The sequence below is a fragment of the Chiloscyllium punctatum genome, chromosome 30 (assembly GCF_047496795.1).
Source record: "Chiloscyllium punctatum isolate Juve2018m chromosome 30, sChiPun1.3, whole genome shotgun sequence".
Lineage (NCBI taxonomy): Eukaryota > Metazoa > Chordata > Chondrichthyes > Orectolobiformes > Hemiscylliidae > Chiloscyllium > Chiloscyllium punctatum.
In genome coordinates this window covers 30,796,268-30,822,520 of record NC_092768.1, presented here as the reverse complement: position 1 = coordinate 30,822,520, position 26,253 = coordinate 30,796,268, and the positions used below count along the sequence as shown (strand labels likewise).

At 48.9% G+C, this 26,253-nt stretch overlaps 1 protein-coding gene across 1 annotated transcript in view; it reads left to right on the top strand.

The window, feature by feature from the left end:
• The window catches only part of LOC140455381 (gamma-aminobutyric acid type B receptor subunit 1-like), a 303,305-nt gene that overhangs the window by 259,977 nt on the left and 17,075 nt on the right, over positions 1 to 26,253 (top strand). The gene's annotated exons all lie outside the window — the stretch shown is intronic.

The window sequence follows — 26,253 nt, the reverse complement described above, 5'->3', positions numbered from 1 at the left end:
CGCTCTCTCTCTAGGGGGTATAAATGCATTCAGATTACTGGGTATCCCCTGTGTTGTTCCCTTTCTAAGGAGATGTTACAATCTCGCTGCACTGTCACCAGACTGGACTGCACTGGAGTGGATGTGACTCCCAGACCTTTTCGAAGACGGTTGTAATAATCAGATTCCCCCCTCTCTCTCTCTTTTCCTCTGTCTCTTTTGTTTCTGCCTGCTTTCCCCTGCACACACCCCCTCTCTGTATGTCTCTGTCTGTCAGTGTTCCTCTTTTTCTCTCTCTCACCTTGCCCTTTTTCTTTCTTTATCCTCTCTCTCTCTGCCTCTCCATTTCCATTCTCTCAGGCTGTCTCTCTTTCTCTTTCTCTCTCTCTCTCTCTCTCTCTGTCAGTCTCCGTCTTTTGCTGCGCCCCTTTCTGTCTCCCCCCCACTCTCTTTCTCCCTCTCTATGTCTCTTTATTTTCTTTTGCTGTCCTTCAATCCCTCCCTCCCTCTCTATACCTTTTTATTTCTCTCTCTGTCCTTCCGTTTTTTCTCCCTCTGGGTCTATTTTTTTTCTGCTTATTTATGTGTTACTCTCTGTGCCTTTATACATTTATTTGCACTCTCTCTCTCTCTCTCTCTCTCTCTCTCTCTCTGTCTCTCTGTCTCTCTATTTCTGCCTGTCTTCAGTGTCTCAGTCTCTGTTTTCTGTCCCCTTCCCCCGCTCTGTAAATCTCTCTCTCTTTCTGTGTCTCTGTGTGTATCTCCATCTGCCCCTGTTGTCTCTCTCTCTCTGTCTCTCCCTGTCTGTCTCTCTATGTCTATTTGCTCTCTCTCTGTGAATTTCTCTTGTTCAATGTGTGTATCTCCATCTGGTTTTTTTCTCTCTTTATCCCAGTCTCTGTGTCTCTGTCTCTGTCTCTCTCTCTCTATGTCACCCTCTCTCTATCTGTCTCTCTTTTCACTGTCTCTATCACCCAGTCTATGTCTATCTGTCTCTCCCTCTGTCTTTCTCTGTGTCCCTGTTTTCCCTCTGTCTTTCTCTCCTCCCCCCCTCTCTCTCTCCCCCCCATCTATCTCTGTTTTCCCTCTCTCTACCTCCCAGTCGATGTGTCTGTCTCTCTCTATCTCCCCCTCTTGCTGCCTCTCTCTCTCTCTCTCTCTCTCTCTGTCTTTCTCTGTGTTTCTGGTTTCTCTCTGTCTTTCTTTCTCTCCTCCCCCCCCTCTCTCTCTTCCTCTATGTCTCTCTCTCTCTCCATCTCTCTCTCTCTCTCTGTCTTTCCCTGTGTCTCTCTTTTCTCTCTGTTTTTCTCCCCTCCTCTCTCTCTCTCTCTCTCTCCATCTGTCTCTGTTTCCTATCTCTTTCTCCTTGTCTGTGTGTGTGTGTGTGTGTGTCTCTCTCTCTCTCTTTCTTTGTCCCTATTTTCAGTCTCTCTCTCTCTCTTTCAGTGAACCTCTCTCTCTCGTCTGTCTCTGGTACACCACCGGCTGCTTGTTCTTGCCTTCGCCCTGTTCAGCACACGTATTGTTTATTGACAGAACGACCAAGCCGCAGACAGGGCTTCTCAGTATTCACTTTCAGCTCCGCTGAACAAGAAACTGAGGATTGTGGGCAGCCCCGAAATCACCCATGTTAGCCATCTGACAGGGTTAAACACTGCTTCCATGGTACAGGGAATGTTTCATAAATACCTTGCCCAACCCCAACCTTTAGTCCTGCAGATAGAAATCAAACTTTGCTAAAACGCAGTGCATTCTGAAAGGGGGGGGGGGGGGTGGCGAAAGATGAAAATTATGTGAGTGGGTGCACGATGCATCCTGACTGTAAAGATTATTTTCTATTAATGTGCATTAAGCTGTCAATCACTCATGGTTCCTTCTGGCAGCTTTAACCCTTTGGATGCTGCATTGCTAGGCACTGAGTTCCCAATTCATTCCTTTTGTGTTTCCCTCTCTTCCCCCGTACTGCTCTTGATAGTACAGGGCATGACAATTATAAGAAGAGAAAGGTGGGTGAACCTAAAGGTGCGTTTGAATAGGGGAAAGCCTTTTCTCCTCATTCTCCCGTGTCGTCAGCATCGCTGGATGGGCCAGGGTTTACTGTCCCATCCCCAGTTGCCCTCGAGAAGCTGCCTTCTTGAACCGCTGCAGTCTGGTTGGTGTAGACGAATCCGCACCGGACTTTGGCCCAGTTTAAGTGAAGGTGCAGTGACAGATTTCCCAGTCAGGATGGGGATTGGCGTGAAGCACAGTTTAGGGGGTTCTGCTGTATCTGCTACCCTTGTCCTTTTAGGTGGTAGTGGTTTCAGGCAGTGTCATCGAAGGTGATTTCTGCGGTACCTCTTGTAGGTGGTAGACAGGTGCAGAAGTCGGGCGTCACTCGATGGGCTGAATGGCCTGCTTCGACGCTGTAGCGATCCTACGATCAGTGATGGAAGGAGTGGATGTGCTGCCATGGTCCTGCATGGTATAGAGCTTTTATAGAAGATATAGAATCCCTACAGTGTGGAAACAGGCCCTTCGGCCCAACACCAACCCTCCGAAGAGCAATCCATCCAGACTCATTCCCCTACCCTATCATCCTACATTTACTCCTGACTAGTGCACCTAACATCCCTGAACACTATGGGACAATTTAGCATGGTCAGCTCCCCTAACCTGCGCACCTTTGGACTGTGGGAGGAAACCGGCACACCCGGAGGAAACCCACGCAGACACGGGGAGGATGTGCAAACTCCACACGGACAGGCGCCCCGAAGCTGGGATCGAACCCGGGTCCCTGGCGCTGGGAGGCGGCAGTGCTACCCACTGAGCCACCGTGCGTCGTTCTTGAGTGTTGTTGTGTGGCAAGGGTTTCATCACATGAGAACAGGGGTGGGGTGAGGGAGAAGGGGAATTGACTGCGAGGACTCCACACCAAGTTGTAAGAACTGGTCCCTGACCCCTTTTGTCAGTTGTTTACTTCAGAGATCTGTGCGCAGACATTTCCAGGTGTAGTGGTAATGTAGGCCAGAGATACCCTGTTTCGAGTGTGACCATTAAATCAATTGTATTGTCGGCCTTGTTATCAGTGCGCCTTTGTCTCTATTTTAGTTATTCCCCGGTGACCTGACTAACCTTTGGCAGGAGTTAAAAATGGAGACTGTCGCTGTTCACTTGGTGTTGAGGTTCTGATGTAGCATCAGAATTCCACCAACTGTAAAGGGGCTTTCTTTTTGTTTTTCAACTCAATTGCGTTTATGCGGCGCCTGTCGAGAGCTCAGCCGATGCAGCCCGTTTTTCCGGGCCGGTGGAATACTTGGGCCGTCTCTGTAGTGTCGGAAACGCTGCCGCCAATCTACGTCCGGTAAAGCTCCCGCAAAGCCACGATATGGTAACGGCCCGACTCGAGAATAGGAACCTGTGAACAGCAGGCGGCCATTCAGCCCGTCGGGTGCGGCTCCCCGCCGTTCAAAACGATGGCGCAGGGTCAGACGCTCCGTTTCCCCCTCCCTTTCATAACCATTTGGGGGGCAGCGGCCATCAAAATGTGTCAACCTCTAACTGCGCTCAAAGACTGAGCTGCCGCTACCCTCCGGGCTCAAGAATTCCAAAGATTCGGAAGCCTCGTAGAGAAACGGAATGGCCTTAGATATTATTTTTCACGCGAGGGACGTAATTGCGCGGCAGAATCAAAAAGGTGTGGCGCTGGGAAAAGCACAGCTGGTCAGGCAGCATCCGAGGAGCAGGAGAGTCGACATTTTGAGCATAAGCCCTTCGTCAGGAATGTGGGCGTATTTTGATTTGCTCCTTCTTCCCTCTGACCTCCAGCATCTGCAGTGGTACTCCCTCATCCCTGTAGTGTTTTGGAATTTCTTAAGCCTATCCAACAGGGCAAGATAGGTCACCAGTTCCCTATCTCCCCTCCACCCCCAAATGATGACCCCTCTGACAGTGCAGCACCCCAGCTGAGTGTGTCAGCCTGGAGCTTGTCCTCTTCCTGTTTCTGAACCACGATGGGTTTTGATTCGATTAGGTTCCCGACAGTGTGGAAACAGGCCCTTCGGCCCAACAAGTCCACACCGACCCTCCGAAGAGTAATTCGCCCAGAACCATTCCCCTACCCTATTACTCTATATTTACTCTTGACTAAGGCACCTAACCTACACATCTCTGAACATACGGCCAATCCACCCTGACCTGCACACCTTGGGACTGTGGGAGGAAACCAGAGGAAACCCACGCAGACGCAGGGAGGATGTGCAAACTCCACACGGACAGTTGCCTGAGGTGGGAATCGAACCCGGGGGTCCCTGGTGCTGTGAGACAGCAGCGCTAACCACTGTGCCACCGTGCCACCGTTGTTCCTTTGACCCGCCATTTGACTTGCCCCACCACCCCAACAGCAGTGTTGGGCCCTAAACCCTGCGATTAGCCCCTCAAACCTCGCTTCCCTTCGTTGAAGCGCTCTTCAGAAGCAGCTCTTTGACCGAACTGGTGGTCCTCGGCTCTCTGAACGTTCCTGAGAGGGGTCTGTTAAGGTGCCACGTTAATGCAGGCGGTTGCTGCCTTTAACCCAGGGTCAGCTGCACGATCAGCTGGGAGACTGAGGAATGACATCTGAGTATCGTCCAGCTCCGAGCAATGTCTATGTTTGTGAGGTGAACAGTAGAGAGCGATTGTGAATATTAGAGTTTAACCCCTCATGTGAAAGACGCACCTGGGGTTAAAGCACTCCCTGGGTGCCCACCCTGGACATTTCAGGCTGTGTTTCTCTGATTGGTGTCGGACTTGAGCCGATGGCCTTGGGAAGTGGGAGTATTAGCCACGGAGCTAGACCTGAGGGATGGGTAACCGTCACAGACAGTCCTGCCAGTGCTGTGGGCTGTTCGGCACCTCGCGTACAGTCCAATAATGTGTGAAGGTGTTGGCATCTCTTCAGTCACCACGCTACAGTGCACCCACTACAAACAGTCTGAAGGAGAGGCAAGGGAGTGGGGGCGGGGGGGGGGGGGGAGTGGGGTGGGGAGGGGAGAGGCTGGGCCGAGAGGGGGTGCACTGCAGTTTGCTCTCAACAAAAACTGCCCTCCTGAAAGCAAGTAGCATCTGCAGCTGTGTAAACCCCTCCGCCCCTCCATTACAGCAACCGTGGTACATTTTCAGTCTGACAAGAATCGGACGAAAATGAAATGTGGCTTGAGCATTTAAATTCAGCGGATAGAATCATATAATATACGTCATACTGGGTACAGGGACTGTAACCCAGATCACACTGTGTACTGGGGTCTGTAATATACATCGTACTGGGTACAGGGACTGTAACCCAGATCACACTGTGTACTGGGGTCTGTAATATACATCGTACTGGGTACAGGGACTGTAACCCAGATCACACTGTGTACTGGGGTCTGTATTACACATCATACTGGGTACAGGGACTGTAACCCAGATCACACTGTGTACTGGGGTCTGTAATATACATCGTACTGGGTACAGGGACTGTAATCCACATCACACTGTGTACTGGGGTCTGTAATATACATTGTACTGGGTTCAGGGACTGTAACCCAGATCACACTGTGTACTGGGGTCTGTAATATACATCGTACTGGATACAGAGACTGTAACCCACATGGCACTGTGTACTGGGGTCTGTAATACACATCATACTGGGTGCAGGGACTGTAACCCAGATCACACTGTGTACTGGGGTCTGTAATATACATCGTAGTGGGTATAGAGACTGTAACCCAGATCACACTGTGTACTGGGGTCTGTAATATACATCGTACTGGGTACAGGGACTGTAATCCACATCACACTGTGTACTGGGGTCTGTAATATACATCGTACTAGATACAGAGACTGTAATCCACATCACACTGTGTACTGGGGTCTGTAATATACATCGTACTGGATACAGAGACTGTAATCCACATCACACTGTGGACTGGGGTCTGTAATACACATCGTACTGGATACAGAGACTGTAACCCACATGGCACTGTGTACTAGAGTCTGTAATACACATCGTACTGGATACAGAGACTGTAACCCACATGGCACTGTGGACTGGGGTCTGTAATATACATCGTACTGGGTACAGAGACTGTAATCCACGTCCCACTGTGGACTGGGGTCTGTAATATACATTGTACTGGGTTCAGGGACTGTAACCCAGATCACACTGTGTACTGGGGTCTGTAATATACATCGTACTGGATACAGAGACTGTAACCCACATGGCACTGTGTACTGGGGTCTGTAATACACATCATACTGGGTGCAGGGACTGTAACCCAGATCACACTGTGTACTGGGGTCTGTAATATACATCGTAGTGGGTATAGAGACTGTAACCCAGATCACACTGTGTACTGCGGTCTGTAATATACATCGTACTGGCTACAGGGACTGTAATCCACATCACACTGTGTACTGGGGTCTGTAATATACATCGTACTGGATACAGAGACTGTAATCCACATCACACTGTGTACTGGGGTCTGTAATATACATCGTACTGGATACAGAGACTGTAATCCACATCACACTGTGGACTGGGGTCTGTAATACACATCGTACTGGATACAGAGACTGTAACCCACATGGCACTGTGTACTAGAGTCTGTAATACACATCGTACTGGATACAGAGACTGTAACCCACATGGCACTGTGGACTGGGGTCTGTAATATACATCGTACTGGGTACAGAGACTGTAATCCACGTCCCACTGTGGACTGGGGTCTGTAATATACATTGTACTGGGTTCAGGGACTGTAACCCAGATCACACTGTGTACTGGGGTCTGTAATATACATCGTACTGGATACAGAGACTGTAACCCACATGGCACTGTGTACTGGGGTCTGTAATACACATCATACTGGGTTCAGGGACTGTAACCCAGATCACACTGTGTACTGGGGTCTGTAATATACATCGTAGTGGGTATAGAGACTGTAACCCAAATCACACTGTGTACTGGGGTCTGTAATATACATCGTACTGGGTACAGGGACTGTAATCCACATCACACTGTGTACTGGGGTCTGTAATATACATCGTACTGGATACAGAGACTGTAATCCACATCACACTGTGTACTGGGGTCTGTAATATACATCGTACTGGATACAGAGACTGTAATCCACATCACACTGTGGACTGGGGTCTGTAATACACATCGTACTGGATACAGAGACTGTAACCCACATGGCACGGTGTACTAGAGTCTGTAATACACATCGTACTGGATACAGAGACTGTAACCCACATGGCACTGTGGACTGGGGTCTGTAATATACATCGTACTGGGTACAGAGACTGTAATCCACGTCCCACTGTGGACTGGGGTCTGTAATATACATCGTACTGGGTGCAGAGACTGTAATCCACATCACACTGTGTACTGGGGTCTGTAATACACATCGTACTGGGCATAGAGACTGTGACCCACATCACACTGTGTACTGGGGTCTGTAATATACATTGTACTGGCTGCAGAGACTGTAATCCATGTCCCACTGTGTACTGGGGTCTGTAATATACATTGTACTGGGTACAGGGACTGTAATCCACATCACACTGTGTACTGGGGTCTGTAATATACATCGTACTGGGTACAGAGACTGTAATCCACATCACACTGTGTACTGGGGTCTGTAATATACATTGTACTGGCTGCAGAGACTGTAATCCACGCCCCACTGTGTACTGGGGTCTGTAATATACATCGTACTGGGTACAGAGACTGTAATCCATGTCCCACTGTGTACTGGGGTCTGTAATATACATTGTACTGGGTACAGGGACTGTAATCCACATCACACTGTGTACTGGGGTCTGTAATATACATTGTACTGGGTACAGGGACTGTAATCCACATCACACTGTGTACTGGGGTCTTTAATACACATCGTACTGGGCAAAGAGACTGTAATCCACACAGCACCGAGTGCTGAAATCATAGAGAGTGATGCAGTATACATGCAGGCCCTTCGGCCAAATATATCTATGCTGACCAACAACCACCAAACTACATTAATCCTATTTACCTGCACTTGTTCCATAGTCAGTGTGCCCTGATGTTTTAAATGCTCAGCCAGATGCTTGTGAACGGTAATGAGAGTACCTACCTCCACCACCCTCTCAGGCAACACGTTCCACATTACCTCTACTCTCTGGGTAAGAAAGATCTTACTCAGATCCCGATAAACCACTTCGTCCTCACTTTGAATTTCTGCCCTCTGCTCTAAGACACAGCTGCATTGTGCAAAAGATTCTCCTGATCTATCCTGTCCATGCCTCTCATAATTTCATATCCTTCGATCCAATTCCCCCTTCAGCCTCATCTGCTCCAGGGAAAACAAACAAAGCCAATCCAGGCTTTTCACATCACTCAGACTTTCAATCCCAGGCAATATACCTTTGAATCTCTGTTGACCACCAGGAGATGGCAGTGGCACGGTGGTTCAGTGGTTAGCACTGCTGCCTCACAGCACCAGGGTCCCCGGTTCAATTCCCGCCTCGGGCAATTGTCTGGGTGGAGTTTGCACCCACCCCGTGTCTGCGTGGGTGTGCTCTGATTTCCTCCCATAGTCCAAAGATGTGCAGGTCAGGTGAATTGGCCCATGCTAAATTGCCCATAGAGTTAGGTGCATTAGTCAGAGGGGAGTGGGTCTGGGTGGGTTACTCTTCGGAGGGTCGGTGTGGACTGGTTGGGCCGAAGGGCCTGTTTCCACACTGTAGGGAACCTAATCTAATCATTGTCAATAGCCAGGGTCCTTCAGAATATGGTTTCAAACATGAAATGGTCTGTTTTAAATATTGTCCTGGGTACAGGGAGACTGTAATCCACATCACTTCGCGTATTGAGGTCTGTAATAAATATTGTACTGGGTAAAGAGAGCTGTGATACGTATCGCAACAGTTAAACAAACCCTGAAACGCACATCATTCCGGATACAGAGGACTGTAACACGATTCACACAATCGGGTGCAGAGATTGCAAACTAAATCACACCATTTGCAGGGATGTGTAATACACCTCACTTCAGTAACAGAAAGGCACATCATACTTAGGTGTAGAGACTGTAATCGAAATCACAACCTGTCCTGACAGCTGTAATGTATGTTACACCAGGCACAGCACTTTGTCAAGCCCATCACAGGGAAAACCTGTAATATACAGTAAAGCACACAGGGTTCAGAAAACTGCAATGTACAGGTGCAGTAAGCTATAATCAATATCACACTGGGTACAGCTAGCTACCCAAAACACCACATACAGAGACTGAAATTAATTTTTATTTCAAAAAAATACTTTATTCATAATAACATACGTACATAGATATCAGAGCAGTTCAATTCTGTACAGTCTTTACATGAGTAAAACAAACAAACCCAATACATTTCTTATTCAGGAGACTATTTACATGTACTTGAGGCACTGGGAGGGTCCAATAACTGAATGGACCCCATTTACCTTCAGTAGGAAGACCCCAGACAGTGGTCTTTCCCCTTTGCCCCTTGGTAGCAGCTGCCCCAAGCTTTGGCGCGTCCCTCAGCACGTAGTCCTGGAGCTTGGGAAGTGCCAGTCCGCAACACTCAGTCGGGGTCAACTCCTTGCCCTGGAAGACTGACAGGTTTCGGACAGACCAAAGAGCGTCTCTCACCAAGGGGATGGTCCTCCAGGCGCACAGTCGATGTTTGTCTCGGTGTGTGTCCTGGGGAATAGCCCGGAGAGCACGGAGTCACGGAGCTGCTTGGGACGAACCTTGACACAAACCACAGAGTCAGAGATTGAATTTTATCTATTTATTTCAAAAGTATGCTTCATTTATAAAAGTACCTTTATGTGCATGCCAGGTCCCTGACACAGTTTGGATCTGTACAGTAGCATATCAGGGAAACAAACATTCGCGTTTGACTCTATCCACTCTGAGATTGAAATACAATTTTTTTAAATTTCAAAATTTACTTTATTAATAAAAAATGCCTTCGTATATACATAGTCACAAATGCAATTCGGTTCTGTACGGTAGTATATCAGGGAAACATTGCAGTTTGACTCGATCCAAATAAACCAAAAGAATCTTTTACTTGAACCAGCTTACATTGACATGCGTTAGAGACACCAGGAGGGTCCGATAACCGAGCAGACCCCCCCCCCATTTAACTTCAGGAAGACCCCAGGCTGAGGTCTTTCCCTAACATTACAGGAGATGCATACCACCTGAGACATATCGAGCTGTAAGGTACATCACAGTGTGTCCAGGGAGGTGTAATAGCAATGGCTGCAGAATGATGATGGTCACGATGCCGTGAATAATAGATGGTGGGCCCCAGGGGCTGGTTGTGGGGAGGGGGGGGATTAATAATTTACATATTCAAACCAGCTGCACTCAGAGGAGCAATCCAATGAAATTACAGAGTGCTGAGCTGGAGAGTGCTGTATGCTCAGTAACTATTCATCATTCCCTTTTACTTGTTTACACTATGTGGGCCTCACTGGCAAGAGGAGCATTTGTCGTCCAAGTTTTTAATGTCGCTGGAATGCGAATGGTGAGCGGCCTTCTAGAATTCCAGCAGGTCCATCTGCTGTACACCCACAATGCTTTTAGGAACGGACATCCAGGCTACTTGATGCAAAATCATAACAGTCACAATCAATAGAGTTTCAGTTGAATTCTCTCCATTGTTAAAAATCACCCAACACCAGGTTGCAGTCCAACAGGTTTGTTTGGAGGCACTAGTTTTCAGAGCGCTGCTCCTTCATCGGGTGGTTGTGGAGCAGGATCATAAGACACAGAATTTATAGCCCCATTGGTTCTTGGTGTCTGTTGAAAGCTTTGAGAGGTTAATATCGAACCACAAAAACTTGCTTTCCTTCAGAAAGCCTGGTGTTCCCTCTACCCACTCCCATCAAACTGTCCCAGGACAGGGACAGCATGGGGTTAGATACAGAGTAAAGGTCCCTCTATACTGTCCCCATCAAACACTCCCGGGACAGGGACAGCACAGGGTTAGATACAGAGTAAAGCTCTCTCTACATTGTCCCCATCAAACACTCCCAGGACAGGGACAGCACAGGGTTAGATACAGAGTAAAGCTCTCTCTACATTGTCCCCCATCAAACACTCCCAGGGAAGGTTAGATACACAATGCATTGAGTACAGGAATTGGGAGGTCATGTTGCAGCTGTACAGGGTGTTGCTTAGTCTACTTTTGGAATGCTGCAATCAGTTTTGGTCTCTCAGCTATATGGAAGAATGTTGAAAAAGTTGAAAGGGTTCAGAGAAGATTTACAAGGATGGTGCCAGAGTTGGAGGATTTGAGCGACAGGGAGAGGCTGAACAGGCTGGGGCTGTTTTCCCTGGAGCGTCAGAGGCTGAGGGGTGATCTTATAGAGGTTTACAAAATCATGAGGGGGTATGGATCAGGTAAATAGTCAAGGTGTTTTCTCTAGGGTAAGTCAACCCAAAACTGAAGAGCATACGTTTTAGGTGAGAGGGGAAAGATTTAAGCAGGACAATGTTTTCACACAGAGGGTGGTGCGTGTATGGAATGAGCTGCCAGAGGAAATGGTGGAAGCTGGTACAATTGCAACATTTAAAAGTTATCTGGATGGGTATATGAATAGGAAGGGTTTAAGAGGGATATGGGCCAAGTGCTGGAAAATGGGACTAGGATATCTGGTTGGCATGGACGAGTTGGAACACAGGGTCTGTTTCTGTGCTGTATAACTCTATGACACAATGACTGTATAAAGACCTTCCTACGGTGTACCTAAAAGACACTCCTGGAGCAGGTACACCATGGGTTAGGTATCACCATCTACACTCCAGCTTTGTCTGGATACAAAACAAAGCCTTCTTCTCCACCATCCCGTCAAACACTCCGAGGTCAGCACCTGCAAAAAGTTCAGTATATTTCTATTGAGTTCCAAAAGACGTTGTGGCTCAGGTGATGTTTCTTCCTGCCTGCATGCTTACCATCGACAAGTTCCCCTCCCGAGCTATGCATATTGCAGGTATGGAACAGTGTTACTGTCCTTTCAGTGCTGTTCGGACAACATTCTCAAGCTCCCTTTGGAACATGACTCTGAGCACAGCGATTCAGGCAGACTGCTCAATACCACTATCTCCACAGCAATTCACAGTGGGCAGCTAATTGAATTGAATTGAATTTATTGTCACGTGTACCGAGGCACAGTGAAAAGCTTTGTCTTGCGAGCAATACAGGCAGATCACAGAGTTTAGTAGCGTAGATAGTTAATAGGGAAACAGTGGCAAAAACCAAAACACAGGTACAGGCGAATATTAAGAGTTTGTGAGTCCCTTCAGTATTCTAACAACAGGAGGGTAGAAACTGTTTCGAAACCGTCTGGTGTGTGTGTGTGTGTTCAGGCTTCTGTACCTTCTCCCTGATGGTAGAGATTGTAGAAACACATTCCCAGGGTGGGATGGATCTTTGAGAATGCTGGCGGCCTTTCCTTGACAGCGATGGATTTCTATAGAACTCGGCCTTTGTGATTGTCCGGGCCGAGTTCACCACTCTCTGTAACCGTCTCCGATCTGGAGGGTCTTACAATCATTCTCACGGCCAGCGAACAAGAAGCAGGAGGGCTGGTCCCTTGACCCCTCTCAGAAGGTCAGTCCAGCGAGCCTAGACTTTTCCAGTGAATACGCAGCCCACAGGCTGAATGGCTATTGTGCAATTGAATTGGACGCATCAGCTGATGTTACCTGTCTGATGTTAACAAATGGATGAAAACGTTTATAATAGGACATGAAAATGAAGACAAGAAGATGTCAAATGTAATAAGAAAACAGCCTCTGGTCAGGATTGCAGACAGTGGTACAATTCCACCGAACGCCTCACTTTTACACAGCAACCTGCTCCCAGTGGAGAATCATTTCTCTCGAAACAGTCCTGTGCCAGAAAGTAAGAATTCTCTGAATACGCTTTATCCTCCCATCACTTCCTCCAAACGCCCCCCCCCCGACCCTCCACAGTCAGACACCAGGCAGCTTGTTCCCAGTGGAGGGGATTAACCTCTCTCCCCATCCCCCATTCACAGTTAAGTACGGGAAACATACCATGAGGGGAGGCGGCTGTGTTACATGAGCTGGTAAGATCCCTTCCCTGGCCCACTGACCAGACCACTGGGCCGCTCACAGAGCGCAGCCACCTCCTCCTGGGAATGTCCGTCCAGCTCATTACCGAGCTCGGATGCTGCGAGGGCCGTTTGTTCTTCATTTCCCCCTTCACCTCCTTCAACTGTTCAGGTCAGGTTAATAATCACAGCCCATTGTCATGTGGGTCGATTCTGAACCGGCCCTTGAGACACTCACTCAAGTGATACAGCAATTTATGTCAGTGCTGTTAATGTGCCGCACTGTTCCCAAGGCGTTTCGCACAATTGCTGGGCTTTTGGGGAACATGGAACTAATTAAGCAGCTCCTTCAAAGAGCTGACCTAGCCATGATGGGCTGAATGCCTGCTTCCTGTGATGCACTGTTCAACGCATACCTTTCTCGCGTATGCTCCCGCCCCTGGGAATTGTTAACTACATCAGCAACGTTAACTGAGACAGCTTCCCAGAGTCATAGAGATGTACAGCACGGAAATGGTCCCTTCGGTCCCACTCGTCAATGCTGACCAGATATCCCAACCCAGTCTAGTCCCATTCCCCAGCACCCAGCCCATATCCCTCCAAACCCTTCCTATTCATATACCCATCCAAATGCCTCTTAAATGTTGCCATTGTACCAGCCTCCACCACTTCCTCTGGCAGCTCATTCCTTACACACACACCTTCTGTGTGAAAAAGTTGCCCCTTAGGTCTCTTTTATATCTTTCCCCTCTCACCCTAAACCTATGCCCTCTAGTTCTGGACTCCCCCACCCCAGGGAAAAGACCTTGTCTATTTACCCTATCCATGCCCTCATGATTTTATAAACCTCTATAAGGTCACCCCTCAGCCTCCAACGCTCCACTCCAGCAGTGGTACCTGGGGGGGGGAGTCAGTTAGCTCAGTCTGTGATGCAGAGTGACACAGTGGGTTCAATTCCTACTACTGCCTGAGGTCACTGTGAAGAACTCCCCTTCTCAGCCTCTCCCCTCACCTGAGGGCATGCTGTCCTTCAGGTTAAATTCACTATCAGTCTGCTCTCTCTTGGTGACTTCACCGTGTTCTGGCTGGTCATGTCTCTCCCTGTCCTGCTTTGTGCCATTCACAAACCCTCTCGTTTCTCTCCCCACACCCCAACCACGCACACACTCGGTTAAAACTCTGAGGGTTTTGGTGGGATTCCTACCCCTCACTTGGGGAGGGGAGTCCCATCTCGGTGAGCTATCGGCTAATCCGATTGGCTGTCCGGTAATGCCCAGCAGCGCCGCCAGCAGTGCTGGCCACCGCTGGGACTGCAAGCGGTCCCCATTCCTTGGTTGTGGTGGAGGTGGAGCCTGTGGCCGGTGGGGAGGGGGAGAGGAGTGATGGCAATGCCAGGTGAGCAAGGAGCATCTAAGAAGGTGGGCAAACTTGTGCAAGTCGCAAAGGCAGACCAGTAATGGATGCCCAGCTGACCCCTTTCCAAGCTGAGGCTGAGGCAGAATGATCTGACAGGAGGCAGCCCCCAGAGGGTCTCTGTTGATCCGAGGATGTGTCAAATGCCCCGGACCCTCTCCGGTAAATTTGCCATGAGGCTCTGGTCAGGGACTTTACTCACCTTCCCGCTTGTAACCGAGAGGTAGGGGAAACATGAGGTGCTGCCCAATACTTGTCCCCTCACCATGTGAGATGTCCTGGTGAGCCTGTGCCAAATCAGGGGTTTAATGGAACAGTCTGCACTTACCCAGATTGGTGCAGCACCCACAACACTCGATGCCGGATTAGCCCACTTGACTGACAGCCCACTGACCACCCTCACTGTTCACTCCCAGTGCCCCCGGGCAGCAGTGGGCATCATCTGTTGGATGCACTACAGCAGCTCACCATTGCACCCCCCTTGGCAGCCTCTTCCGATCGCCCATCTAAAGGAACAAGGAGGAGCACACTCACACACACAGACACTCTTACACACACACACACACACACGCGCACACTCTCACACACTCTCACACATGCACACGCATTCTCACACTCGTACAGTCACTCACACACACACATTCACTCATACACACATTCACTCTGACACACTCTCACGCACATACACACACACACTCACACACGATCTCACATGCACTCTCACACACACGCACATACCACGCACATATACAGGCACACACACACACAGACGCACACACTCTCACATAAACACACACACAGACGCACACACACTCACATATAAACAGACTCTCACACATAACTACAAGCAATCTCTGAGTCTCATACCATCCTGACTTGGATGTGACTACAGACTCAGGAATAATGTCTGTCCTAAGCTTACCAGTGAGTCCATTCCCCTCCACCTCCAGCCTCCACGTTTGCCTGCGGGTGTTTGCCCAGGTCTTGACACCCGGGTCTTTTGGATCAGGATGTGATCCCACAACGTTTTTGCCTCTGAGGGTGGGGTGCCAGATGCACCACTTTAATCTAAGTGGCATGAGGCAGGTCAAACTGGGCACATTCCTGGTCCTTGTGGCTAAACCACCTGAGTCAGAGGAGACCATGGAGTCTTCCCACAGCCGTGAGAGCTTGGTGACCCACTGACTGGAGGCAGTCTGTGCAGTGGGATAAGGGAAACTCATATAGGAGCAGACTGTAAGGGGAGGAGAGAGAGAGAGAGGAAGGTTTCCCTGGGTGCTGACATCACACTGAGCTGAGAGATTGGGAGGAAGGCCATGTGAGCGTACTCAGCACATAAATTATGTAAAAAGACACTAGTCCCTCTCCTTCTGATTAAGTGAAGGGAAGGAGACTGGAGCTGTGGTCCAGAGAGACATAAAGCAATCTCTACTGAGGGATAGAATGACTGAGCACACAGATTAATGTGAACTGATCAGAGAGGGAGAGAGAGAGAACCGCCATGAGTTTGCTCCACTGAATCTGGCGGAATTTTCTTTATCGAGCTGAAAGTGTGTTGCTGGAAAGGACACACTTTCCTCATTCCCGAAGAAGGGCTCGTGCCCGAAACGTCGATTCCCCTGCTCCTTGGACGCTGCCTGACCTGCTGCGCTTTTCCAGCAACACATTTTTTCAGCTCCGATCTCCAGCATCTGCAGTCCTCCCTTTCTCCGGAAAGAATTATCTTTTCGGCAAGCAGCCTCTGGAACGAGCTCTTGTGTTGCAGCGGGTAGCGTCCGTGCCTCTGAACACGCAACTCCGGCCTCAGGTGGCCACTCCAGGCCACGAGGCGTGTTGAAAACAGAGGCAAGCGGTCCAGGTATCGAGTGGCAGCAGGGGTTCGAGGGCCTGAGAGACGTCGAGCTGGTGAACAACTAGCTGCAGCAAGTGTGCGGGGTCTGTGGGTTCCGAGCTGCGGGGGAAGCCCCCAGCCTGTACCTGACTGAAGGTGGGAAATTAGTCAGTTAGTTTACACGGACCCCAGAAGGCACCTAACAAGGTATCACACAAGACAGAATGTCGACAGACTTAAAAGTGCATATAAATGGGAGGCAGCGCATCATAATGTCGGCAAATTACAGAAGAGATAGAGACTGGAAAGCAAGGATAATGTATGGAAATTGGACTGGTGGTGTGCTGTAAGGGCTTATTACTCAGGCCAAGAACTCAAATGGTGGATCACAGAAACAGACTCTTCAGTCCAACTCATCCATTCCGACCAGATATCCTGAATTAGGCTTGAAATATTTGCCAGCATTTGACCAATTTCCCTCTAGACCCTTCCTATTCATATACCCATCCAGATGCCTTTTAAATGCTGTCATTGTACCAGCCTCCACCACTCCCTCTGGCAGCTCGTTCCATATGCGTACCACCCTCTGCGTGAAAACGTTGCACTTTAGCTCTCTTTTAAATCATTCCCCTCTCACCCTGAACCTATGCCCTCTGGTTCTGGACTCCCCCACCCCAGGGAAAAGACTTTGTCTATTTCTCCTATCCATGCCCCTCATAATTTTATAAACCTCTATAAAGTCACTCCTCAGCCTCCGACGCTCCAGGGAAAACAGCCCCAGCCTGTTCAGCCTCTCCCTGTAGCTCAAACCCTCCAACCCTGGCAACATCCTTGTGAATCTTTTCTGAACCTCTTCAAGTTGAACGACATCTTGTCTACAGCAGGGGAACCAGGATTACAATTCCAGAAATGGCCCTTATGAATGTCCTTTACCGCTGCAACCTGACCTCCCAACTCCTCGGCTCAACGCTGTGACCAAAATGGAAAGCGTGTGTGTCCAGATTTGCCTTTGGCACTAAAGGTGTGCAGTAAATTGTGCAAATGAGAGCAGGTAGCTAGAGTGAGGTATTGACAGGTAAAATGTGCAGGGAGCAATGTTTATTCCAGGAGTGGGGAAAATGATCCGTGTGTGTGTGTGTGTGTGTGTGTGTGTGTGTGTGTGTGAGAGAGAGAGGTCCTCACTGCAGACTTAAGAAAGATAGAACAAAGTGTCTTCTGAATTATGAGCAATAAGGAACTGTGAAGACACTGCACAATTGACAGCTTTCGCGCAGAGATCTCAGCGAACATGTGCAAGAAAAAACTGTAAAGGCTGTTGGATTGCAAGACCTTTTCAATTAGTCACAAAGTCCTTCCTGTTTTTAATCCGAATGGTACAAGGCCTTTATGTCACGCACCAGGCTGCCTTATTTTAAATTCAGATTTCACTCAGGCACTTGTTAGTTCTTTGAGCATTGGCCCTCGAATCTTCCCAGAAATAACACTGTAATCTCCATGGCACTGCAGCCAGCCAATTTGGGAAAAAGAAACGTTCATAGGTGTTCGGAAGAAAAAAAGGTGCAAGCTTAATTTATTCATCTGAAAGCATCGGGGAAAAGGCTGTCGGAGTTTGCGGTTCAAGTGGTGGAATCTGAGAAAAGGATTGTTCTCCCAGCTGGAGGAAAAATGTGAAACTTGAAAGGGGTCAGAAAACATTGACAAGGATGCTACTGGGATTGGAGGGTTTGAGCTATTGGGATAGGCTGGGGCTGTTTCCCCTCGAGTGTAGGAGACTGAGGGGTGACCTTATCGAGGTTTATAGGATCATGAGGGGCATGGATAGGATAAATAGGCAAAGTCTTTTCCTCAGGGTAGGGGAGTCCAGAACTAGAGGGGCATAGGTTTAGGGTGAGAGGGGAAAGATTTAAAAGGGAGCTGAGGGGCAACTTTTTCACACAGAGGGTGGTACGTGTATGGAATGAGCTGCCAGAGGAAGTGATGGAGGCTGGTACAATTACAACATTTAAAAGGCACCTGGATGGGTACATGAATAGGAAGGGTTTGGAGGGATATGGGCCAAGTGCTGGCAAATGGGACGAGATTGGGTTAGGATATCTGGTCGGTATGGATGAACCGAAGGGTCTGCTTCCGTACTGCACATCTCTAAGACTCTATGAATGAGAGTGTTAGGAATTCTCTTCCTCAAAAGTTGGTGAAGCTCAAGTCTCTGAATTTATTGAAAGCAGAGGCTGAGAGGTTCTTGATACGCAAAACCGTGAAAGCTTATCGTGGGCCGGTTGTAACCAGATCGGCCAAGATGTAGATGAATGCTAGAGCAGCCCGAGGGTCCAACGGTGGGGTCCTCCTGCTCCTCACTCACACGTACGTTTGTAATCTCCAGAAATCCCCTCAGCCCACTGGCGCTCCACTCAGAGGTGGCAACCACTGAATTCCCAATTTCACCTTGTAGCACTGGATGGGCGCTTTCTAAATCGATGCTAATCCTACCCGAATGCGTGATTGTACCAGCCCTCCCTGAATAAAAAGCCAATGTCTCCCCACCTCGTGCCGAGAATCCTGTTAGTGAGTCCCTGAATACCGCAGCACAGAAGGAGCCCACTCAGTCCAACGTGCTGGCGCCAGTTCTTCGAGTGAGCTCTCCAGATGTACCCTCATCTCCCACCAAATTACCACCACCCTCGTCGTGTGATGCCACCACTGTGCTAAACGGAGGGCAGACTTCAAAGCTCAAAACTGGGCAACCACTGAGGAGCTGTGGGCCACCAGCAGCTGAATTGCGTCCAGCCACAGTCTGTAAACTCATATCGCCCCCATTCTACCATTGTGGTGAAGACAGGGGTTTAATGACCAGGATGAGAGAGGAGCAACGCCAGGCATGCCTCAAGGTGAAGTCTCAACCTGGTGGAGCTACAACAAAGTGCTAGCTGTACGCCCAACAGCATAAGCAGTAAGTAGTTGACAGAGCAAAACGATCCCACAATCCGCAGATCGTATTGAAGTTCTGCAGTCTTGCCAGAAGTGAATAGTGGGGGTGGTCATTTGAACAGCTAACGGGAAGAGGAAGCTCCACAAATGTTTCCATCTTCAATGACCAAGAAGATCAGAGTAAGGAGTATTTGCACCCAGCTCCAGACAGACCCGCCGAATGGATGATCCATCTCGGCCTCCTCCAGGGAGTCTAAAGACAACACCCACACGTTAACTGCCTTCCCTTCCCATTCCTTATTCCCACCTGATCTGATCCCAGGAGGTCAGCAAGGCTCGGGTATTTGCATCCACCTTCAGCCAGAAGGGAGACGTGGATGATCCACCTCAGCCTCCTCCTCAAGTCCCCGGCATCAGAAGCATCCCATCTTCACCCAACTCGGTTCACTCCATGTCACCTCAGGGAATTATTGAAGGCACTGAATATTGCAAAGGCTATGGGCCCTGGCAACGTTCTGGCAGTAGTCCTGAAGACTTGTGCTCTAGCAGTAGCCACATCACTGGTACAGCTACAACACTGGCATCTACTCAGCAAAGTGGAAAATTGCTCTATCCACGATGTTTCACACCATCCAAGGGAAGAGCAGCTGCTTCACCAGCACCCCATCCACCACCTTCAAGCTTCCCCGTTTTCACTAACTACATGGGGTGATGCCCAGTAGCGGGTACTCCCTACAAGATGCACTGCAGCAACTCGCGCATGCTCCTTTGACCACACAGTCTAAGATGGGCAAGGGCAGCAGATACACAGGAACCACCTGCAAATACCGCTCCAAGCCCCACACAGACACACAGACACACGCACAGACATACACACACACACAGACACATACACAGACACACACAGACATATACACACACAGAGACACACACACAGACACACACACAGACATACACACACATACACACACACAGACATACACACACATACACAGACACACACACACACATAGACATACACACACACAGACATACACACACATACACACACAGACATATACACACACACACAGACACACACACAGACACACACAGACATATACACACACACACACACAGACACATACACAGACACACACAGACATACACACACACACAGACATACACACACATACACACACACAGACATACACACACATACACAGACACACACATACACATAGACATACACACACACAGACATACACATACACAACACACACAGACATATACACACACATACACAACACACACAGACATATACACACACATACACACACACATACACAACACACAGACACATACATACACACAGACACACACACAACACACAGACACACATATACAGACACACACACAACACACAGACGCACACACACAACACACAGACACACACACGTGCACACACAACACACATACACAACACACAGACAGACACACACAAACATGTACACATACACAACACGCACACAACTACACACGCACAGGCAGACACAACACGCACACTCACACAACACACAGACACACATATACAGACACACGCACACACACAACACACAGACACACACACGCGCACACACAACACACATACACAACACACAGACAGACACACACAAACATGTACACATACACAACACGCACACAACTACACACGCACAGGCAGACACAACACCACACTCACACAACGCATACACACACACACATACACAGGCACACACCTCCCTGACTCGGAGCTGTATCGATATCCCCATCGTTGCAGCTGTGTGAAAGTTTTGGAGCGGCCTTCCCAACAGCACCGTGGGTGTACCCATCTCCCAAAGACGGCAGCAGGTTCCAGGAGGTCAACTTCGCCAAGACCTTGTGAAAGATAATGAGGGGCAGATCCAACGATGCCCACATCCGAAAGGTCAGCCCGACAGCCTCGATCGGCAGGTCAGTCATAAACTGGGAGCTGCAATCGGATCTTCTCCAAGTGAATATCCCCCCTCGGGACGGATACCTGATTTTGGAATGATTTCAGCATTTAGCAACAGTGTGTGGTAAACTGAAACCTCTGCAGCTTCCTAAACCCCAGGTCCCCCGCCCCCCCCACCCCGCTCATCCTTTCCTCAATACTTTCCGACCATTTTTTCCTCCTCTGAGGTCTGTCGAGTCTTTCAGTGGACTGTTAACATGGCAAAAAACCTTCAGAGACTACAGTTTCCATAGCAACGCCTGGAGGTTTGACATCTCCTTTAACACTCGGTGCCAAAGCCTCGATTTCGTTCTGTTCTCAGGTTTATCCCCTTTGCTGTATTTGTGCCAGAGTTGTGGGCTCTCGGACGACTGTAGCGTTTGCGTTCCATTTCTGTCTCCAGACTCTGGAGTTGAACAGCGTCTTTGACCTTCCCAGGATGTCCCAGTCAGCTTCATTCCCACAAAGTCAACGTTTGCTCCACAAACCAACGTGGCAAGCAACTTGCACTGTGAAGTTCCACGCGCAGTCGGTCAGAAGCCCAGAAGGACGTTGTATCTTTGACAGCAATGTTAGAAGTGACGGTGACTGTGACACCATGTGCGAAACGGGCATTGCCCGAAACTTTGCTCAGAGTTGTTCTTCGTCTTAGATAACCAGAAAGGTGTAGGAGGTAGAAGGAGGCCATCCAGCCCCATTGAGTGTGCTCTACCATTCAGTGAGGTCATGGCTGATCTGCTCATCCTCCCCTGCCCTCTCCTGCCTTCCCCCCTTGGCCTTTGATTCCCATACTCATTAATAAAAGAAGATCTGCCTATCTCAGGCTCGAATATAACCAATGACCCAGCCTCAGCAGCCTTCCGTGGTTCAAGAAAATTCCACAGATTCACCACCTTCTGGGAGAAGGAATTCCTCCTCATCTCTGCCTTAAATATCTTGGGGGGGAAAAAAAATATCTTGGTGAATTCGGAACCCCTGAATCCGGAACCTACCGTTCTCACAGAGATAGGGCTTGGTGTTGGAAATGGAGGCGGTTACCATATGGTTTAGAGGGCGAATGCACATGTTACGGGGCAAATACCTTCAGTCAGATTGATTTTCATTAGCGGGGACATTCGAAATAAAGCTTTTTCGACCTGGTAGGGGAAGGTCCAACCATTCCAAAGTCCTTTTGCCTGGTGAAGTACCCTTTTAGAAGTCCAGAGCTAGAGGGCATAGGTATAGGGTGAGAGGGGAAAGATGTAAAAGGGACCTAAGGGGCACCTTTTTTCAAGCAGAAAGTGGTACGTGTATGGAATGAGCTGCCAGAGGATGTGGTGGAGGCTGGTACAATTACAGCATTTAAAAGGCATCAGAATGGGTATATGAATAGGAAGGGTTTGGAGGGATATGGGCCAGGTGCTGGCACATGGGACGAGATTAGGTTAGGGTATCTGGACAATTTGGACCAAAGGGTTTGCTTCCATGCTGTACATCTCTATGAGGCTATATGGTCCCAGGATACTTTTGACAGAATCAGGTGCCGTTAGTAAGAGACAATGTGCATTTTGGGTGTGGTCAAGCATCGTTTGGGACTCCAAATATTCAGTTCATTGGAGCTATCAAGTGAGATGCCAAGCTTTCAAAGCATTTAAACACCCTTCCCTTTAAGTATTTGAAAATAGCTGCCTGCAGTGTTTAAAAGAAAAGGGGTCAGTGTTTACTGTTTCACTCTGTCTGTTGACAGAAGCCTGAGGGATAACATTAAAAAGCCAATGCTGCATGGCTCCTTTCACAACCTCTCATTGTTCCAGTGGCATTCCTGTCAGTTCACAACTTGACAGATCCAGTGCTTCAAAAGCGACAATTAATACATGTGCTTCACTTTGTAAGGAATAAATATTTGGTAGAATTCAAAATGTAAGTGAATGGGTTTTTAATCTTTTTTTATCAAAATACCAGCTTCCTCGACAGACACTTCGAACTTCATTACAGTATCTGTACTGAGGTCTGCCCCTGGTGGGGGTTGAATTAGCCTGGAGGGTGGAAGGGTGGATTCGGGTACAGTCACAACCTTTAAAAGAGATTTGGATAAGTCCATGAATAGGAAAGTTTTGGAGGGATATGGGACAGGAGCAGGCAGGTGGAAGTAGTTCACTTTGGGATTATGGTCGGCATGGGCTAGTTGGACCGAAGGGTCTGTTTCCGTGCTGGATGGGTCTCTTTGACTGTCTCAGAAGTGGGACTGGACGCACGGCCTTCTGATTCCGGGGTTAGGGTGTCCTCTGCTAAACGCCGTCTGTCTGCTAATTGGGCAGCGTTGAGGATGTTCTGCAATAGGTGGGCATTCTGTTAGCACCATCAGAGCGGGAGCAGATTGTTCAGCAGCTTGAGCCCTTCAACCATTCGGCTGGGAGGGAGCACGTCTGGATTTTCAGAAGGGCAGCGTTTCCTACCCGTCGGCTTTGAACTGAATGGCTCGCTCGATCATTCAGGGGGGCAGTGGGTCTGGAGTCACGTGTAGGCCAGACCAGGCAGAGACACAGATTCCCTTGTCTGAAGGAATGTTGGTGAACCAAATGCTGAAACTAGCTATCTCCACAGGTAGAGATTTGAACCCCACCCACCCCCATCCCCTTTGACCATTAGCCTTTACCAAGTGATGGCTGCTCGCCAAGTGATGTTACCACTGCCTCGCATCTTGTTGATTTTGGATGGAATGCGTTAGCATGCATTCCGGACTGTTTGGCAGAGAAAACCAAGAGTTGGAATAAAATGGTCACTTTAGGGGTGGCAGGGATGCTACAAGACTCGGTTCTTGGGCGTGGAGGTCTTGTGGTAGTATCCCTACCTCTGGGTTAGGGCCTCCTGGTTCAGGTTCCCACCAGGATTGGTTGTAGTGCAGTGTTTGGCCTCCATGTTTTCTTTTCACCGTCGTTCCCCGAAGGGGGAAAAGGTAGCACGTGGGGGTGGTGTCGCAGAATTGTTAAGGCATGGAAGAAGGCCATTCGGCCCATCGTGTCTGCCCTGGCGCGGCACAATGCATCCAATATTGTTGATCCAGCGCTGGATGGGGTAAGAAGATGGCAGGCGAGGTGTTGTGAAACGATGCAGTTTGGTCGGAAACACAGAATAACGTTCGAAAAGGTGAGCGACGAGAGAGGAATGCAGAGGATTCTTTCCAATGGTCCTTGTCAACGAATCAGAGAAAGTTCGCAAGTGCAGCCAACTATCCGACAGGCAAATCACCCCGTTATTACCAGGTGGGGGAGGGGGTGATGGCTCGGAAATGAGGAGCTCTTGCCACAGTTATAAACAGTAGAGCGTCTCTGTAGCAAAGGAAGATCACACTACCTTAGATGGGGGGACAACAAGGACTTACTGGATTGATCCCAGGGGATGAGAGGGTTGTCCTACAAGGGAACACTGAGGAGGATGACCCCCATTTTTGGTGGTGTTTAGGAGAATGAGAAACGATCTCGTTCAAAGGTAAGAAATTCCCAAAGGGCTTGACAGTTTTGACACTGTTAGGTTGCTTCCCCCAGAGGGACGATCTAGACTAGATAACATAATCTCAGGATACAGGGCCTGCCATTTAGTATCAAGGTGAGGAGAGACCTGTTCACTCCAGGAGTTGTGAATCATTGGCGTTCTTTAGCCCAGAGGGCTGTGGTCAGTCACCGGGTATTTTTAAGACGTAGAGATAGCTAAGTATTTTTAAGATGTAGAGATAGCTAAGTCAATCTATCTCTATGATTAATAGATTTTAAGCCTTAGAGGAATCAAGGAATATGGGTGTGATTTGAAACTATTATCCCAGAGATTTGCCAGGCTGGTCCTTAATGTAGGACCTCTGTGATAGTAGAATGACTGAGGGTTCATATTGCAGGGATAGGGAGTGGTGGCAATCTGATACAAACTGGAATTGTGAGAGAGGACAGTCTGCTCAGAGATTATAGGCCATTAGGACTAGGAACAAGGTAAAGTGGGAGGAAGGTGACTGGGCTTGGGAACAGCTTAAAGATGGGAGACCAGGTGGGTCAGAGGTTAGTTATGAACGGGTTAAGATGGGAGACTAGTTGGGTAAGAGGTTATATCTGACCGGGTTAAGATGGGAGACCAGTTGGGTGAGAGGTTATATATGAACGGGTTAAGATGAGAGACTAGTTGGGTAAGAGGTTATATATGAACGGGTTAAGATGGGAGACCAGTTGGGTAAGAGGTTATATCTGAACAGGTTAAGATGGGAGACTAGTTTGGTAAGAGGTTATATATGAATGGGTTAAGATGGGAGACCAGTTGGGTGAGAGGTTATATCTGAACGGGTTAAGATGGGAGACCAGGTGGGTAAGAGGTTATATATGACTGGGTTAAGATGGGAGACTAGTTGGGTAAGAGGTTATATATGAACGGGTTAAGATGGGAGACTAGTTGGGTAAGAGGTTATATATGAACGGGTTAAGATGGGAGACCAGGTGGGTAAGAGGTTATATCTGACCGGGTTAAGATGGAAGACTAGTTGGGTAAGAGGTTACAGGGGATTAGGACTAGGAACATGTTAAGATGGGAGGCCACATGTGTCAGAGGTTATAGGTGAGCAGGACTGGGTCACGCTGTTGAGACCTGATCTGGTGGAAGCTGAGACAGCTCAAGGTGAAGACGCTGAGGGAACACGAACACTAGGGAGGGATATCGGACAGAGGCCGAACGTCTGGGGCAGAGGTCCATCTCCAGGCGATTCCTGCTCTGAGCCACCTTCACTCGGATGTGGGGTGAGACTGGCCGATGCAGGGACAGCACACCGTTGTCTGAGAGTCTCACCAGCCTGGGTGCTGGTGAGGGACGTGAGCATGATGTAGGGCAGAGTGGAGACTGGGGGATCGAGAAGGAGGGGAAGCAGTTGGTGAGGGTTGGGGAAGGTGACGTGTGCTTGACTCACTCACCGTGAGCTCCCGAGGAGCTGCTGGATGTGAGCAGACTCAAGGTGCGAGTGTAATCTCAGACCCTGCAGCTTGGCTGATGACTTTGCCAATG